Source organism: Pristiophorus japonicus, chromosome 12, assembly GCF_044704955.1.
Source record: "Pristiophorus japonicus isolate sPriJap1 chromosome 12, sPriJap1.hap1, whole genome shotgun sequence".
Taxonomy (NCBI): domain Eukaryota; kingdom Metazoa; phylum Chordata; class Chondrichthyes; family Pristiophoridae; genus Pristiophorus; species Pristiophorus japonicus.
This window is the reverse complement of record NC_091988.1, coordinates 196,646,564-196,663,210: the sequence shown is the minus strand read 5'-3', so window position 1 is coordinate 196,663,210 and position 16,647 is coordinate 196,646,564. Positions and strand designations below refer to the sequence as shown.

General features: G+C 45.8%; 1 protein-coding gene across 1 annotated transcript in view; it reads left to right on the top strand.

The window, feature by feature from the left end:
• The first annotated feature begins 4,304 nt into the window (after positions 1–4,304).
• The window catches only part of LOC139277640 (neurensin-1-like), a 52,098-nt gene continuing 39,755 nt past the window's right edge, over positions 4,305–16,647 (top strand). The window contains exon 1 of the mRNA XM_070896384.1: positions 4,305–4,531. The gene's annotated coding sequence lies outside the window, so the exon portion shown is untranslated. The remainder of the gene's footprint in view (positions 4,532–16,647) is intronic.

Below are 16,647 nucleotides of genomic sequence, written 5' to 3'. Positions count from 1 at the left end.
GATGTATTCCTGGAGGTGTCCTGACGTGTGCTCCCCTCTCCAGCCGCCCCACCCAGTTAAACAGCAGCTTCTTTTTTTAATCCTTCTCTAATATTTTTTAACAACTAATAAACAAAAATGAAAAAAATACATTCAATTGTTTTAATGCACCGCCCCCCAGCCCCCCGGATAATTTTTCTCCCGGGTGTTGCTGGCACTAGTGTGCTGGAGACGAATCTTTAATTCCTGGGGACTCCAGGCCAATCAGGGAGGGTTGGCAACCGATGTTCCCCTGTAACTGTTTTTTGGGTGCTCGGGTCCCTTTCACTGGCCGCGTGGACCATTACATTTTTCCCACCTGCGCGGCTCTTTCCCTGGAAAAGCCGGTGAGCGGCCTGCTCGTGAGGGGCCTCCAGGCCACTGCACAGCTTAGCGGGAACATTATTCACAGCCCGATTAGTTGGAGGGGTTATGGGGAATGTGATACTTCCCGGAGAAGCTGATAAGTCCAGCTAAAGCATCGCCGCCAAGTTGAAATCGGCACGGCTATAAGAGGGTTACTTAAGAACATAAGAAACAGGAGCAGGAGTAGGCCATATGGCCCCTCGAGCCTGCTCCACCATTCAATAAGATCATGGCTGATCTGAATTTGGCCTTAACTCCACTTTCCCCATAACCCTCGACTACCCTGTGGTTCAAGAATCTGTCTATCTCGGTGTGGCGGCTGTTGCTCTTCTCGAGTGACCGGAACGCGCCCTTGGGTACCGAGCACCAAGTACCTTTCCAGATCTCAGGGGGGTGTAAGTGGCAAGGGCTCCAGCAGATGGCGTCAAGTTGCCAGCCTCGCCTTCGTGTCCTATCGTGTGCTTGATTCTCGGGGAGAATAATGGGAAGATTCGCAGGCTACTGAACCGTCTGATGTGAACGCTCCTTTCATGGCTGGAACCACCTTTACAAAAGCCAATGAGGGCAGGGGTTAGTTCTATGTGGCGGGAGGGTTTTGTGGGTCCACCCAGACACCAGACGTGAGCGTCCCATCGGGTGTCAAACCAGATTGCTTGGTGGGAATGTAAGTTGTGAGGAGGATGCAAAGAGAATTCAAGGAGAATTCAAGGGGATAGAGACAGGCTAAGTGAGTGGGCAAGAACATGGCAAATGGAATATAATGTGGAGAAATGTGAAGTTATCCACTTTGGTAGGAAAATTAGTAAAACTATAAAAGTATTTCTTAAATGGTGAGAGATTGGGAAATGTTGGTGTTCAGAGGGACCTGGGTGTCCTTGTACACAAATCACAGAAAGTTAACGTGCAGGTACAGCAAGCAATTAAGAAAGCAAATGGTATGTTTGCCTTTATTACAAGAGGATTTGAGTATAAGAGTAAAGACGTCTTACTGCAATTATATAGGGCCCTGGTGAGACTGCACCTGGAGTATTGTGCACAGTTTTGGTCTCCTTACCTAAGGAAGGATATACTTGCCACAGAGGGAGTGCAACGAAGGTTCACCAGACTGATTCCTGGGATGGGGGGGTTGTCCTATGAGGAGAGATTGAGCAGACTAGGCCTATATTCTCTAGAGTTTAGAAGAATGAGAGGTGATCTCATTGAAACATACAACATTCTTACAGGACTTGACAGGGTAGATGCAGGGAGGATGTTTCGCCCTGGCTGGGGAGTCTAGAACCAGGGGTCACAGTCTCAGAATAAGGGGTCGGCCATTTAGGACGGAGATGAGGAGAAACTTCTCTACTCAGGGTGGTGAATCTTTGGAATTCTCTGCCACAGAGGTCTGTGGAGGCTCAGTCGTAGAGTATATTCAAGACAGAGATCGATAGATTTTTGGATATTAAGGGATTCAAGGGATTCAAGGGATATGGGGATAGTGTAGGAAAGTGGAGTTGAGGTAGAAGATCAGCCATAATCTCATTGAATGGTGGAGCAGGCTCGAGGGGCCGAATGGCCAACTCCCGCTCCTAATTCTTATTTCCGAGCTGGACCACCAATCGCTGGGACTGCCTGGAGCGGGTATCAAACCCGGGACCTCCTGACTCAGAAATGGGAAAGCTAATCACTGAGCCAAAGGCTGGCTCCCCGATGCATTCAGGTCAGGCATTCAGATTGAATTAGGTTGCCAGGGTAACAGCCTGGTGACCTTGATTATCAGACAGCACAGTTGTGCGTTTGACACAAAGCGCTCTGAATAGATCCTGAAGGTCAGCTGCACTGCAGCCAATGCATGGATTGGTCAACAGCAGCCAATGAAAAGCAGGAATTTCTTAAAGGCATCCCAGAGACACTTAGCTCATTTTAACGTGGATCTACCTTAACTATTCAGAACCAGACAAAAGCAAGGAGACATTGCTATTGTTACACAAAATATAATCCCAGTTTAATGGGACGTGTCACGAGAAAAATAAACAATTTAATAGAAGATGTAATAATTGTCAATCTCATTTTAATGGGAAGTGTAATGAGAGATGTGATAAGTGTAAATCCCAATGCAATCATAGGCAGTCCCTCGGAGTCAAGGATGACTTGCTTCCACGCTCGAAATGAGTTCTCAGGGGACTGAAGAGTCTAATACGGGACTTACAGTCTCTGTCACAGGTGGGGCAAACGGTGCTTGAAGGAACGGGTGGGTGGAGAGCCTGGGTTGTTGCGTGCTCCTTCCGCTGTCGACGTTTGGCTTCAGCTTGCTCTCGGTGAAGAGACTCGAGGTGCTCAGCGCCTTCCCGGATGCTTTTCCTCCACTTTGGGCGGTCTTGGGCCAGGGATTCCCAGGTCTCAGTGGGAATGTTGCATTTTTTCAAGGAGATGTGATGGAGATGTAATGATGGCAATCTCACTGTAATGGGAAGTGTAATGGCGATGCAAAAGAAAGAAAGACTTGGATTTATATAGCACCTTTCACGACCTCCGGACGTCCTAAAGCACTTTACAGCCAATGAAGTATTTTTTGGAGTGTAGTCACTGTTGTAACATAGGAAGCGCAGCAGTCAATTTTGCGCACAGCAAGCTCCCACAAACAGCAAAGTGATAATGGCCAGATAATCTGTTTTAGTGATGTTGGTTGAGAGGTAAATATCCCACTGTAACGAGGGTGAATCGTGCTAGAATGAAAGGCACAATATTGACCTGTGAGTATTAATCAGAGAAAATGTTGATAAAAGGGATTCCCTTTGGAAAAAAAAGTAAAATGGAAGTTTCACGATCTCAGGAACACAGCAACTGTGTATTGTCTGGTCATTGTCACATTCCTGTGTGTGGGAGCTTGCTGTGTTTATATTGGTTGCTGAGTTTCCCACATTACAACAGTGACTGCACTCCAAAAGTACTTAATTGGCTATAAAGCACTTTGTGACGTCCTGAGGTCACGAAAGGCTCTATATAAATGCAAGTTCTTTCTATTTTCTATTAATTAGTGATTACACAATGAATGTATATTATATCGAATAACTTGCTATCATAAGAAAGAAAGACTTGGATTTATACAGCGCCTTTCACGACCACCGGACGTCCTAAAGCACTTGACAGCCAATTAAGAACCTTTGGAGTGTAGTCACTGTTGTAATGTGGGAAACACGGCAGCCAATTTGCACACAGCAAGCTCCCAGAAACAGCAATGTGTTAATGACCAGATAATCTGTTTTTATTATGTTGATTGAGGGATAAATATTGGCCAGTACATCGGGGATAACTCCCCTGCTCTTTTTCAAAATAGGGCCGTGGGGTCTTTTACATCCACCTGAGAGAGAGAGAGACGGGGCCTCGGTTTAACGTCTCATCCGAAAGGCGGAACCTCCGACAGTGCAGCGCTCCCTCAGTACTGCACTGGGAGTGTCAGCCTAGATTTATGTGCTCAAGATGGCACAGTGACTATACACTGTGTTTAAAAAAAAACTATGTTATTTAGAATAACAAATATAGAAGATATATAGAATAGCACTGCGACTATATATTTCATAGAGTGGTTAAATCAATTTGATAATTACGAGAATAAATCTGTTATTGGTACGACAATGAGAGAGAAATCATAAATATCAGTGGTGGGGTGGGGGAAGTCAGATAATATGTAATCCTGTCCCGTTTAACTTTCCCATCTCGCCAGGAGGGAGTTTTATTTGTAATCCCGAATAATCCCTGCTATATTCTGCTAGATTCTCAAGAGAACGCCTGAAGGATTACAGCATCGTTCTCCAATGATGCTTTAACAAGCGTGCATGTTCTGTGCATCAGTGAGGGAACAACAGAGACAGGAATTGCATAATCTCATTAGTTCTGGTGCTTCCTGTACGTCGACACAGTTCTCAAGGTTGAAGTGGGCAGCAGTGTGATCAGCTGCTGGCTGGCTTTGTGTGTGTGTGTGTGTGTGTGTGTGGATGTCGATGTGAGCGTTCAGGCTGTGAAGCTGGCAGACGGCAGGTGCAGTCCAAGACAACAGAAATCACCGCCAGCCACACTCCAGAACAGAGATTAGTCCTCATCTGGTATCCGGGGCTGTTGGATGGAATTGCTGTGTGGGGAGCAGTATTAGAGATCTGTGCTGCAACAGGTAATGCATACACGAGGGTGAGCACTACAACTGCCTCTCTCCCTCTTTCACTCTTTTTTTATTAATTTGTTTGTCATTCTCTCTCTCTCTCTCTGTCATTTCCTCTGTCTGTCGATTTGATGTCTCTGTCACTTCATAGTACCGGCAGTCAGAATGTCAGAATATTATTGATAGACACGTCTAAATAAAACAATGTCAAAGATATGCAACTGTGAACTACATTGCTTCTGATTATATTTGTAGCTGAAGTCATTTAAAAAAATAATGCATTTCTGTCCAAAGAGTTACAGAGATGGACAACCTCCTTGGATTGAGGTTTGAGATTTCTCTACTCTTTTAGTTCTCTCCTCTCAGAGTCTCGCACTCTCTCTCTCCATTATTCACCTTGTGGCTTCTGATTACTATCTTTCAAAACCCTTCCTTTCTTAAATAAAAGGGAGAAAAAAGTATGGGTTTCTACAGCTTTTGTTACAGTCCTGCAATCTGCGTTTTTTAAAATTCTCTATTGTTCTGAGACTTTTAGCTTTTCTCCCTTTAAGCTTTTTCTCTGATGATGTTTTTCCTGCTCTCTATTTCAAGTTCTTTCCCTTTCTCTCTCTCCACCCCACTCCTTTTCCTCTCTCATTATAACTCTCTCCCTGTTTCTGTCCAAACTCTTTCTCATCCACTTACCCCACCCCAACCCTCTCTCCCCCTCTCCTTCTCCCTCCCCCCTCTCTCTCCCCCCCTCCCCCCCCCTCCCCTCTCTCCCCCTCCCCCTCCTCCTACCCCTCTCCCTCCCCCTACCCTCCCCTCCCCCTCTCTCGCCCTCCCTCTTCCCTCCCCCTACCCCCCCCCTCCCCCCTCTCTCGCCCTCCCTCCCCCTCTCCTTCTCCCCCCCCTCTCCCCCCCTCCCCCTCCTCCTACCCCTCTCCCTCCCCCTACCCCTCCCTCCCCCTCTCGCCCTCCCTCCCCCCTCTCCTCTCCCTTCTCCCCTCCCTCCCTCCCCCCTCTCCTCCTCCCTCCTCTCTCCTCTCCCCTCCCCCTCCTCCCCTCCCCTCTCGCCCTCCCTCCCCCTCTCTCACCCTCCCTCCCCCCCTCTCACCCTCCCCCCCACTCTCCCTCCCCTCCCTCCCCTCCCACTCTCCTCCCCTTCCCCCCACCCCCCCCCTCCCCCTCCCCACCCCTCCCTCCCCCCCTCCCTCCCCCCTCTCCCTCCCCCCCTCTCCCTCCCCCCCTCTCTCCCTCCCCCCTCTCTCCTCCTCCCTCCTCTCTCCCTCCCCTCCCTCCCCCCTCTCTCCTCCTCCCCTCCCTCCCCCTCTCTCCTCCTCCCCTCCCTCCCCCCTCTCTCCTCCTCCCCTCCCTCCCCCCTCTCTCCTCCTCCCCTCCCTCCCCCCTCTCTCCTCCTCCCCTCCCTCCCCCCCTCTCTCCTCCTCCCCCTCCCTCCCCCCTCTCTCCTCCTCCCCTCCCCTCCCTCCCTCCCCCTCTCTCGCCCTCCCTCACCCTCACCCTTCCTCCCCCTCTCCTCTCCCTTCCCCCCTCTCCTCTCCCTTCCCCCCTCTCCTCTCCCTTCCCCCCTCCCTCCACCCACTCTCCTCCTCCCCTCTCTCCTCCTCCCCTCCCTCCCCCCTCTCTCCTCCTCCCCTCCCTCCCCCCTCTCTCCTCCTCCCCTCCCTCCCCCCTCTCTCCTCCTCCCCTCCCTCCCCCCTCTCTCCTCCTCCCCTCCCTCCCCCCTCTCTCCTCCTCCCCTCCCTCCCCCCTCTCTCCTCCTCTCCCCCTCTCTCTACCTCCCTCCCCCACCCACCTCCCCCTCTCTCCCTCCCCACCCCCGCCTCTCCATCTCACCTCCCCCGCCTCTCCATCTCACCTTCTCTCCCTTACACATGTTTCTCTGTTTCTCCACAATATACTGGCCTAGGAGGGGGCACAGCCCCAGAATGATACCAGGGCTTAAAGGGTTAAATTATGGGGACAGGTTGCACAGAATAGGCTTGTATTCCCTCGAGTATCAAAGATTAAGGGGTGATCTAATTAAGGTGTTTAAGATGATTGAAGGAGTTGATAGGGTAGATAGAGAGAGACTATTTCCTCTGGTGAAGGCGAGTCCAGAACAAGGGGACGTTACCTTACAATTAGAGCCAGGCCGTTCGGGAATGAGTGAGTCATTTCTTCACACAATGGGGCGTGGAACTCTGGAACTCTCTTCCCCCAAAACGCTGTGGAGGCCAGAGGTCAATTGGAAATTTCAAAACTGAGTTTGATAGATTTTTGTTGGGCAAGGGTATTAAGGGTTATGGAACCAAGGCGGGTAGATGGAGTTAAGATACAGATCAGCCATGATCTAACTGAATGGCGGAACAGGCTCGAGGGGCTGAATGGCAGCTCAGAGGTCTGTGAAAGATGATTTTCACAGTTCCTTCATCACTCTCCAGGAACTCTTGCACCTCCTCAGTACCTCATTGACTGTAAAGCGCTTTGAGATGTCCGGTGGTCATGACAGGCGCTGTATAAATCCAAGTCTTTCTTTTGTTTTCCTCGCTCGTGTGCTCAAGCCTGGAAAATTAAAGAGCTGGAACAGCCGATGAAGATTTTGTTTGTTTGGAAAGAGTTAACTAAAAAAGCCCAGCTTTCCAATCAATGTATCCAGGCAACAGTTAAATCTCGCCACAGATTTTTGTTCTCACATTCTGTTCCTGCACTCAGCAATGTGTAGCTCGGTCCATCCTCTGTACCCAGTTGCACGCTACACATTTCCCCCAGCTCGCTATTAGAATCTTTCCTTTCAATGGCCCCTCGGCAAACATTGTTCATTTTATTTACACAAGTGTGTGTATGTATATGTGTGTGTGTGTGTGTATGTATATGTGTGTGTGTGTGTGTATGTATATATATATGTGTGTGTGTGTGTGTGTGTGTATGCATACGTGTGTGTGTATATGTATGTGTGTGTGTGTGTATGTATGTATATGTGTGTGTGTATGTATGTATATGTGTGTGTGTGTGTGTATGTATGTATATGTGTGTGTGTGTATGTATGTATATATGTGTGTGTGTGTGTATGTATGTATATATGTGTATGTATGTATATATGTGTGTGTATGTATATATATGTGTGTGTATGTTTATGTGTGTATATATATTTGTGTATGTATGTATATATATGTGTGTGTGTATATATATATATGTGTGTGTATATATATATGTGTGTGTGTGTGTGTATACATATGTGTGTGGGTATGTATATATATTATATGTGTGTATGTGTGAGTGTGTGGGTATGTATATATATATATATATATGTGTGTGTGTGTGTGTGTGTATATCTATGTGCATGTGTGTGTGGGTATGTGTGTGTGTGTGTGTGTGTGTGTGCGTGTATGTGTTTATATGCGTGTGTGTGTGTGTGCACGGGTATATATATCTATATATATATACACACAGGTGTGTGTGGGTGTATATATGTGTGTGTGTGTGGGTATGTATATATATATGTGTGTGTGTGTGTGTGTGTGTATACATATGTGTGTGTGTGTGTGTATGCGTGTGTGTGTGTGTATATATCTACGTGCTTGTTTGTGGGTATATATGTGTGTGTGTATATGTGTGTATGTGTGTATGTGTGTGTGTGTGTGTAGTATTGACATATATATACATTATAAATATAATTGTCTGTATCTTGACCTTGATGCCTCTGTCTAAATATCTATTCATGTGTCTATCTCTGACTGGCAAGTCTGACTCATTTGCAGTGTGACGCGCTCATGTTGCTCTAATAATTTAACCCATTTTGAGGAATGAGATTCCTCTTGTTTTTCATCATTTTGGAGAAAAAGTACAAAACAGAAAATGCCATGTTGTATTCGTGCCAACTCTCACTAAAGTTATTGGCCATGAGAATTTTCATCCCGCTGATGTCCTTTACTGTCGCCAATCATTAAACACGTTGACCATCTGTTTCGTTCTTATCTGGTCCAGTTAACCCTCGCTGTCTGTGTGCGTGCACAGTACAAACTGTTAAACACTCGACAGTGGTGCATGTATCATACAGAGAACCACATTGATACCATACAGGAACTGCAAGAAGGATATATTGCTGCTCTGTGTTAGGTGTTAGCCCTGGCTCAGTGGGTAGCACTCTCACCTTAGAACCAGAAGGTTGTGAGTTCCAAGTCCCACCCCACAGACTTGAGCATAAAATCTAATCTGACACTGAGAGAGTGCTGCACTGTCAGCGGTGCTGTTGTTCGGATGAGATATTAAACCGAGGCCCCGTCTCCTCTCTCAGGTGTCAAACATTCCATGGGACTATTTCGAAGAAGAGCAGGGGAGTTATCCCTGATGTAGTGTATTTGCTTCATGGGTTCTTTGCTTAAGAATTCACAGCTACACATTTGCTATAAGGAACTAGCAAATGTGTAGCTGTGAATTCTTAGCAAAGGTTTATTAGCAAAGGTTTAACAATCAAACTGAACCCAACCAATTCATCCACCACGTTCACAATTGCACGCCTCATCATGGAGAACCTGAACTCAATTAACTGGGGTTTTATTGAGTCTTGCGAACATCACATCACTGGCTAAGCACTGTTCAAAAAACCTTATCGTTCAACAATCTGTCTATCTTCACCTTGAATATATTCAATGAATGACTCATGCTCCACAGCTCTCTGGGGTAGAGAATTCCAAAGATTCATGAACCTCTGAGAGAAGAAATTCCTTCCCATCTCCAATTTAAATGGGCGACCCCTTATTCTGAAACTATGCCCCCTAGTTCTAGACTCCCACACGAGGGGAAACATCCTCTCTGCAACTACCCTGTCAAGCCACCTCATAATCTTATATGTTTCAATAAGATCTCCTTTCATTCTTCTAAACTCCAATGAGTATAGGCCCAACCTGCTCAAACTTTCTTAGAACATACGATTATAAGAAATAGGAGCAGGAGTAGTCTATTTGGTGCCTCGAGCCTGCTCCGCCATTTAATAAGATAATGGCTGATTTGATCACCAAATCAGCTTCACTTCCCTGCTCGATCCCCATAACCTTTTATTCCCTTGTCGCTCAAAAATCTGTCTATCTCCGCCTTAAATATATTCAATGACCCAGCCTCCACAGCTGTCTAGGGCAGAGAATTCCACAGATTTACAACTCTCTGAGAGAAGAAATTCCTCCTCATCTCAGTTTTAAATGGGCGACCCCTTTATCTGAGGCTATGCCCCCTAGTTCTAGATTTCCCGATGAGTGGAAATATCCTCTCTGAATCCACCTTGTCGAGCCCCCTAATTATCTTACATGTTTCGATAAGATCACCTCTCATTCTTCTGAACTCCAATGAGTATAGGCCAACCTACTCAGCCTATCTTCATAAGTCAAACCCCTCATCTCCGGAATCAGCCGAGTGAACCTTCTCTGAACAGCCTCCAATGCAAGTATATCCTTCCTTAAATATAAAGACCAAAACTGTACGCAGTACTCCAGGTGTGGCCTCACCAACACCCTGTACAGTTGTAGCAGTACTTCTCTGCTTTTATACACTATCCCCCTTGCATTTGCCTTTCTGATTACCTGCTGTATCTGCATACTAACTTTTTATGTTTCATGCACAAAGACTCCCAGGTGCCTCTGTACTGCAGCACTTTGCAATTTTTCTCCATGTAAATAATAATTTGCTTTTCTATTTTTTCTGCCAAAGTGGATAACCTCACATTTTCCAACATTATACTCCATCTGCCAAATTTTTGCCAACTGACTTAGCCTGTCTATATCCCTTTGCAGATTTCTTGTGTCCTTCTCACAATTTGCTTTCATAAGAACATAAGAACATAAGAATTAGGAACAGGAGTAGGCCATCTAGCCCCTCAAGCCTGCTCCACCATTCAACAAGATCATGGCTGATCTGGCCGTGGACTCAGCTCCACTTACCCGCCCGCTCCCCATAACCCTTAATTCCCTTATTGGTTAAAAATCTATCTATCTGTGATTTGAATACATTCAATGAGCTAGCCTCAACTGTTTCCTTGGGCAGAGAATTCCACAGATTCACAATCCTCTGGGAGAAGAAATTCCTTCTCAACTCGGTTTTAAATTGGCTTCCCCGTATTTTGAGGCTGTGCCCCCTAGTTCTTGTCTCCCCGACCAGTGGAAACAACCTCTCTGCCTCTATCTTGTCTATCCCTTTCATTATTTTAAATGTTTCGATAAAATCACCCCTCATCCTTCTGAACTCCAACGAGTAAAGACCCAGTCTACTCAATCTATCATCATAAGGTAACCCCCTCATCTCCGGAATCAGTCTAGTGAATCGTCTCTGTACCCCCTCTAAGGCTGGTGTATCCTTCCTTAAGTAAGGTGACCAAAACTGCACGCAGTACTCCAGGTGTGGCCTCACCAATACCCTGTACAGTTGCAGCAGGACCTCCCTGCTTTTGTACTCCATCCCTCTCGCAATGAAGGCCAACATTCCACTCGCCTTCCTGATTACCTGCTGCACCTGCAAACTAACTTTTTGGGATTCATGCATAAGGACTCCCAGGTCCCTCTGCACCGCAGCATGTTGTAATTTCTCCCCATTCAAATAATATTCCCTTTTACTGTTTTTTTTCCAAAGGTGGATGACCTCACATTTTCCGACATTGTATTCCATCTGGCAAACCTTAGCCCATTCGCTTAACCTATCTAAATCTCTTTGCAGTCTCTCTGTGTCCTCTACACAACCCGCTTTCCCACTAATCTTTGTGTCATCTGCAAATTTTGTTACACTACACTCTGTCCCCTCTTCCAGGTCATGTATGTATATTGTAAACAGTTGTGGTCCCAGCACCGATCCCTGTGGCACACCACTAACCACCGATTTCCAACCCGAAAAGGACCCATTTATCCTGACTCTCTGCTTTCTGTTAGCCAGCCAATTCTCTATCCATGCTAATACATTTCCTCTGACTCCGCGTACCTCTATCTTCTGCAGTAACCTTTTGTGTGGCACCTTATCGAATGCCTTTTGGAAATCTAAATACACCACATCCATCGGTACACCTCTATCCACCACGCTCGTTATATTCTCAAAGAATTCCAGTAAATTAGTTAAACATGATTTCCCCTTCATGAATCCATGTTGCGTCTGCTTGATTGCACTATTCCTATCTAGATGTCCCGCTATTTCTTCCTTAATGATAGTTTCAAGCATTTTCCCCACTACAGATGTTAAACTAACCGGCCTATAGTTACCTGCCTTTTGTCTGCCACCTTTTTTTAAACAGAGGCGTTACATTAGCTGCTTTCCAATCCGCTGGTACCTCCCCAGAGTCCAGAGAATCTTGGTAAATTATAACGAATGCATCTGCTATAACTTCTGCCATCTCTTTTAATACCCTGGGATGCATTTCATCAGGACCAGGGGACTTGTCTACCTTAAGTCCCATTAGCCTGTCCAGCACTACCCTCCTAGTGATAGTGATTGTCTCAAGGTCCTCCCTTCCCACATTCCCGTGACCAGCAATTTTTGGCATGTTTTTTGTGTCTTCCACTGTGAAGACCGAAGCAAAATAATTGTTTAAGGTATCAGCCATTTCCACATTTCCCATTATTAAATCCCTCTTCTCATCTTCTGAGGGACCAACATTTACTTTAGTCACTCTCTTTACTATCTGTTTTTATGTTTTGCGCAAGTTTACTTTCGTAATCTATCTTTCCTTTCTTTATTGCTTTCTTAGTCATTCTTTGTTGTTGTTTAAAATTTTCCCAATCTTCTAGTTTCCCACTAACCTTGGCTACCTTATACGCATTAGTTTTTAATTTGATACTCTCCTTTATTTCCTTGGTTATCCCTTCTCTTACCGCCCTTCTTTTTCACTGGAATATATTTTTGTTGAACACTATGAAAGAGCTCCTTAAAAGTCCTCCACTGTTCCTCAATTGTGCCACCGTTTAGTCTGTGTTCCCAATCTACTTTAGCCAACTCTGCCCTCATCCCACTGTAGTCCCCTTTGTTTATGCATAGTACGCTCGTTTGAGACACTACTTCCTCACCCTCAATCTGTATTACAAATTCAACCATACTGTGATCACTCATTCCGAGAGGATCTTTTACTTGGAGATCGTTTATTATTCCTGACTCATTACACAGGACCAGATCTAAGATAGCTTGCTCCCTTGTAGGTTCTGTAACATACTGTTCTAAGAAACAATCCCGTATGCATTCTACGAATTCCTCCTCCAGGCTACCCCGTGCGATTTGATTTGACCAATCGATATGTAGGTTAAAATCCCCCATGATTACTGCCGTTCCTTTTTCACATGCCTCCATTATTCCCTTGATTATTGTCCGCCCCACCGTGAAGTTATTATTTGGGGACCTATAAACTATGCCCACCAGTGACTTTTTCCCCTTACTATCTCTAATCTCCACCCACAATGATTCAACATTTTGTTCATTAGAGCTAATATCATCTCTGGATCACCTTTGTATCATCAGCAAACTTGGTTACATTCCACTCAGTCCCTTCATCCAAGTCATTAATATAGATTGTAAATAGTTGAGGCCCCGATCCCTACGGCACCCCACTAGTTACCATTTGCCAAACGGAAAATGACCCATTTATCCTGACTCTGTTTTCTGTTAGTTAGCCAATTCTCTATTCATGCTAATATATTACCCCCAACCCCATGAACTTTTATCTTGTGCAGTAATCTTTTATGTGGCACCTTATCGAATGCCTTCTGGAAATCCAAATACACCACATCCATTGGTTCCCCCTTATCCATCCTGCTCATTACATCCTCAAAGAACTCCATCAAATTTGTCAAACATGATTTCCCTTTCATAAAACCATGCTGACTCTGTTTGATTGAATCATGCTTTTCCAAATGTCCTGCTACTGCTTCCTTAATAATGGACTCCAGCATTTTCCCAATGACAGATGTTAGGCTAACTGGTTTATCATTTCCTGCTGTCTGTCTGCCTCCTTTTTTAAATAGGGGTGTTACATTTGTGGTTTTCCAATCCGTTGGGACCTCTCCAGAATCCAGGGAATTTTGGTAGGTTACAACCAATGCATCCACTATCTCTGCAGCCACTTCTCTTATGACCCTAGGATGTAAGGCATCAGGTCCAGGGGACTTGTCCACCTTTAGTCCCATTATTGTACTGAGTACTACTTCTTTAGTGATAGTGTTTGTATTAAGTGCCTCCTTCCCTTTCGCCCCTTGACTATGCACTATTGGGATTTTTTTATTGTCTTTAACTGTGAAGACTGATACAAAATATTTGTTCAAAGTCTCTGCCATTTCCCTGTTCTCCATTAGTAATTCCCCAGTCTCATCCTCTAAGGGACCAACATTTACTTTAGCCACACTCTTTCTTTTTATGTACCTGTATGACGATTTTCGCATGCCAGATACAAGACTCCCTAAGCAAATGCTTTGTGCGGAGCTCCTTCGTGGTAAACGAGCCAAAGGTGGGCAGCGGAAACATTATAAGGACACCCTCAAAGCCTCCCTGGTAAAGTGCGACATCACCACTGACACCTGGGAGACCCTGGCCGCAGATCGCCCGAGGTGGAGAAAGTGCATCCGGGAGGGCGTCGAGCTCTTCGAGTCTCAACGCAAAGAGCGTGAAGAGGCCAAGCGCAGGCAGCGGAAGGCGCACACGGCAAACCAGCCCCACCCACCCCTTCCCTCCTGTCCCACCTGTGACAGGGTCTGTGGCTCTCGCACCGGACTGTTCAGCCATCAAAGAACTCACTTAGGGAGTGGAAGCAAGTCTTCCTCGATTCCGAGGGACTGCCTATGATGATGATGTACCTGTAGAAACTCTTACTATCTGTTTTTCTATTTCGTGCTAGAAGTATTAGACAACCCCTTAATCTCAGGAATCAACCTCATGAACCTTCTCTGAACTGCCTCCAATGCAAGTATATCCCTGCTTAAATAAGGAGACCAAAACTGTACGCAGTGCTCCAAGTGGATCAACAAGAAGATAAATAACTTGGTCGAATGCACAGAATCAAATTGATTATGCTTCACTAACAGTGCCTAACACACTGGACCAGTCAGTTCTGGCCTGCCGTTGGTTTTTACTCTCGCAGATTGGCGAAACTGTAATGGAACAATGGGCTGCCTTTAAAGAGATGGTTCAGGTACAGTCGAGGTACATTTCCACAAAGAGGAACGTTAGGACAACCAAAGTCAGAGCTCCCTGGATGATGAAAGAGATAGAGAGTAAGATGAAGCAGAAAAAGGGAGCATATGACAGATGTCAGGTTGAGAATGCAAGTGAGAACCAGGCTGAATAATTCTATGATTCGACCTATAGAAATAGCTGTTCTATTTTGAGGTGCTGATGGAACCAGCCAGGGTAACTTCCAGTCACCCCTTCCACTTAAACTTCAGCACAGCGATCTGTACTTGTAGCCCAGCAAACTGAAGCCCAGGAGTACTAAATACCGCATAAAGAGTGAAGGGAACATTTCTGCTTCATTTTTAGCTACTCTCCTGAAAGCAGCATGGAGTTGGAATGTGGGATAACTGTCAAAGAAAGAAAAGAAAGACATGTATTTATATAAGCGCCTTTCACAACAACAGGACGTCTCAAAGCACTTTACAGCCAATGAAGTACTTTTGGAGTGTAGTCACTGTTGTAATGTGGGAAACGCAGCAGCCAATCTGCGCACAGCAAGCTCCCACAGACAGCAATGTGATAACGACCAGATAATCTGTTTTTGTTATATTGATTGAGGGATAAATATTGGCCAGGACACTGCCCTGCTCTTCTTCATAACAGTGCTCTGGGATCTTTTACGTCCACCTAAGAGAGCAGGAGGGGCCACGGTTTAACATCTCATCCGAAAGACGGCACCTCCGATAGTGCGGCACTCCCTCAGTACTGTACTGGAAAATCAGGCTAGATTTCTGTGCTCAAGTCCCTGGAGTGGGGCTTGAACCCACAACCTTCTGAGTCAGAGGCGTGGGTATTGCCCACTGAGCCAACAAAAACAAACTCCAAATTAAACAGTAGCACTTGGCCGATCAATGAAGGCAGCTGGTGGTGGAACTCTCTGCACCAGACTGTGCATCAAAGTGGCTCATAATTGTCCCCACAAGTGCACGTCATCTTAAGGGTAGGATTCAAGTTAGTGCATGAGGTGGTGAGGTTTAACCACCCTCTCCCGCCTCCTCCCGCAAGGGTCGCCAACTCTGGTTGGATGTATCCCTGGAGGTTTCGTCACATGACCTCCCACCGCCCCGCCCCCATTGGTCGCCCGACACGTCCATCCTCATGGCGCATTGCCTTCCTCGGCCAATCAGAAAGCGAACAGACTCTTCATTACCCCATTGGCTAATTTTTGACTCTCAGTCAAACGAACTTTGTTCCCCCATCTCAGATATTTTTTATTACTAATAACTAAAGTGTTCAAAGATTTTTTTTTTAACATCACTACGGTCCTGAATTTGCAGTCGGAGGCTTCCCACGGGGAAAATGCCTCCAATCCATAAATAAAATGCCGGCGTACCTGGTAGTCTGGGAGGTACAGAGACTCGAGGTCCGCATGCAATCCCCATCAGTATGAATGAGAACATCCCCAAAATACCTCGACACTTCAAATAAGAAAAATCACGTATTTAAAATGAATTAAAAATGTCATTTAATTAAATATTTAAAACAATAATTTAATTTTTTGAAAAATAAATATACATGTTTTAAAGGTACTATAAATAAACTTACCTAATGGCATGGGTTTTTAAATGTATAAATTATTGGTGACATTTTATTTTTCTGTTTTTCAAGACTCTTACGCTGGTAAAAGCAAGCCTTACACCTTCCTTTACCAGGCGTAAGAATTTCACGGGCATTCGCTGGGCAGAAGTTGGGCAAATAGCCCACCTCTCCGCCCCACAGAGGTCCCTATTCCCGGAGATTGGGACGATCTGATAGATCGCAAGTTTCGGGTTTTAGCACGTACGCTTCACATGCGACCTTTTCTGGCGCATGTGCACCTCGTACGCGCCGGAAGGGCTGCAAATTACCGTCCGATTTTTTTTTTATTGCCCCTTCCCTGTGATGTTTCTCCTGGGAGTTGCCCGCAGTGCAGTGTCCCGGAGATGAATCTTCAATTCCTGGAGACTCCAGGCCAATCCTGGAGG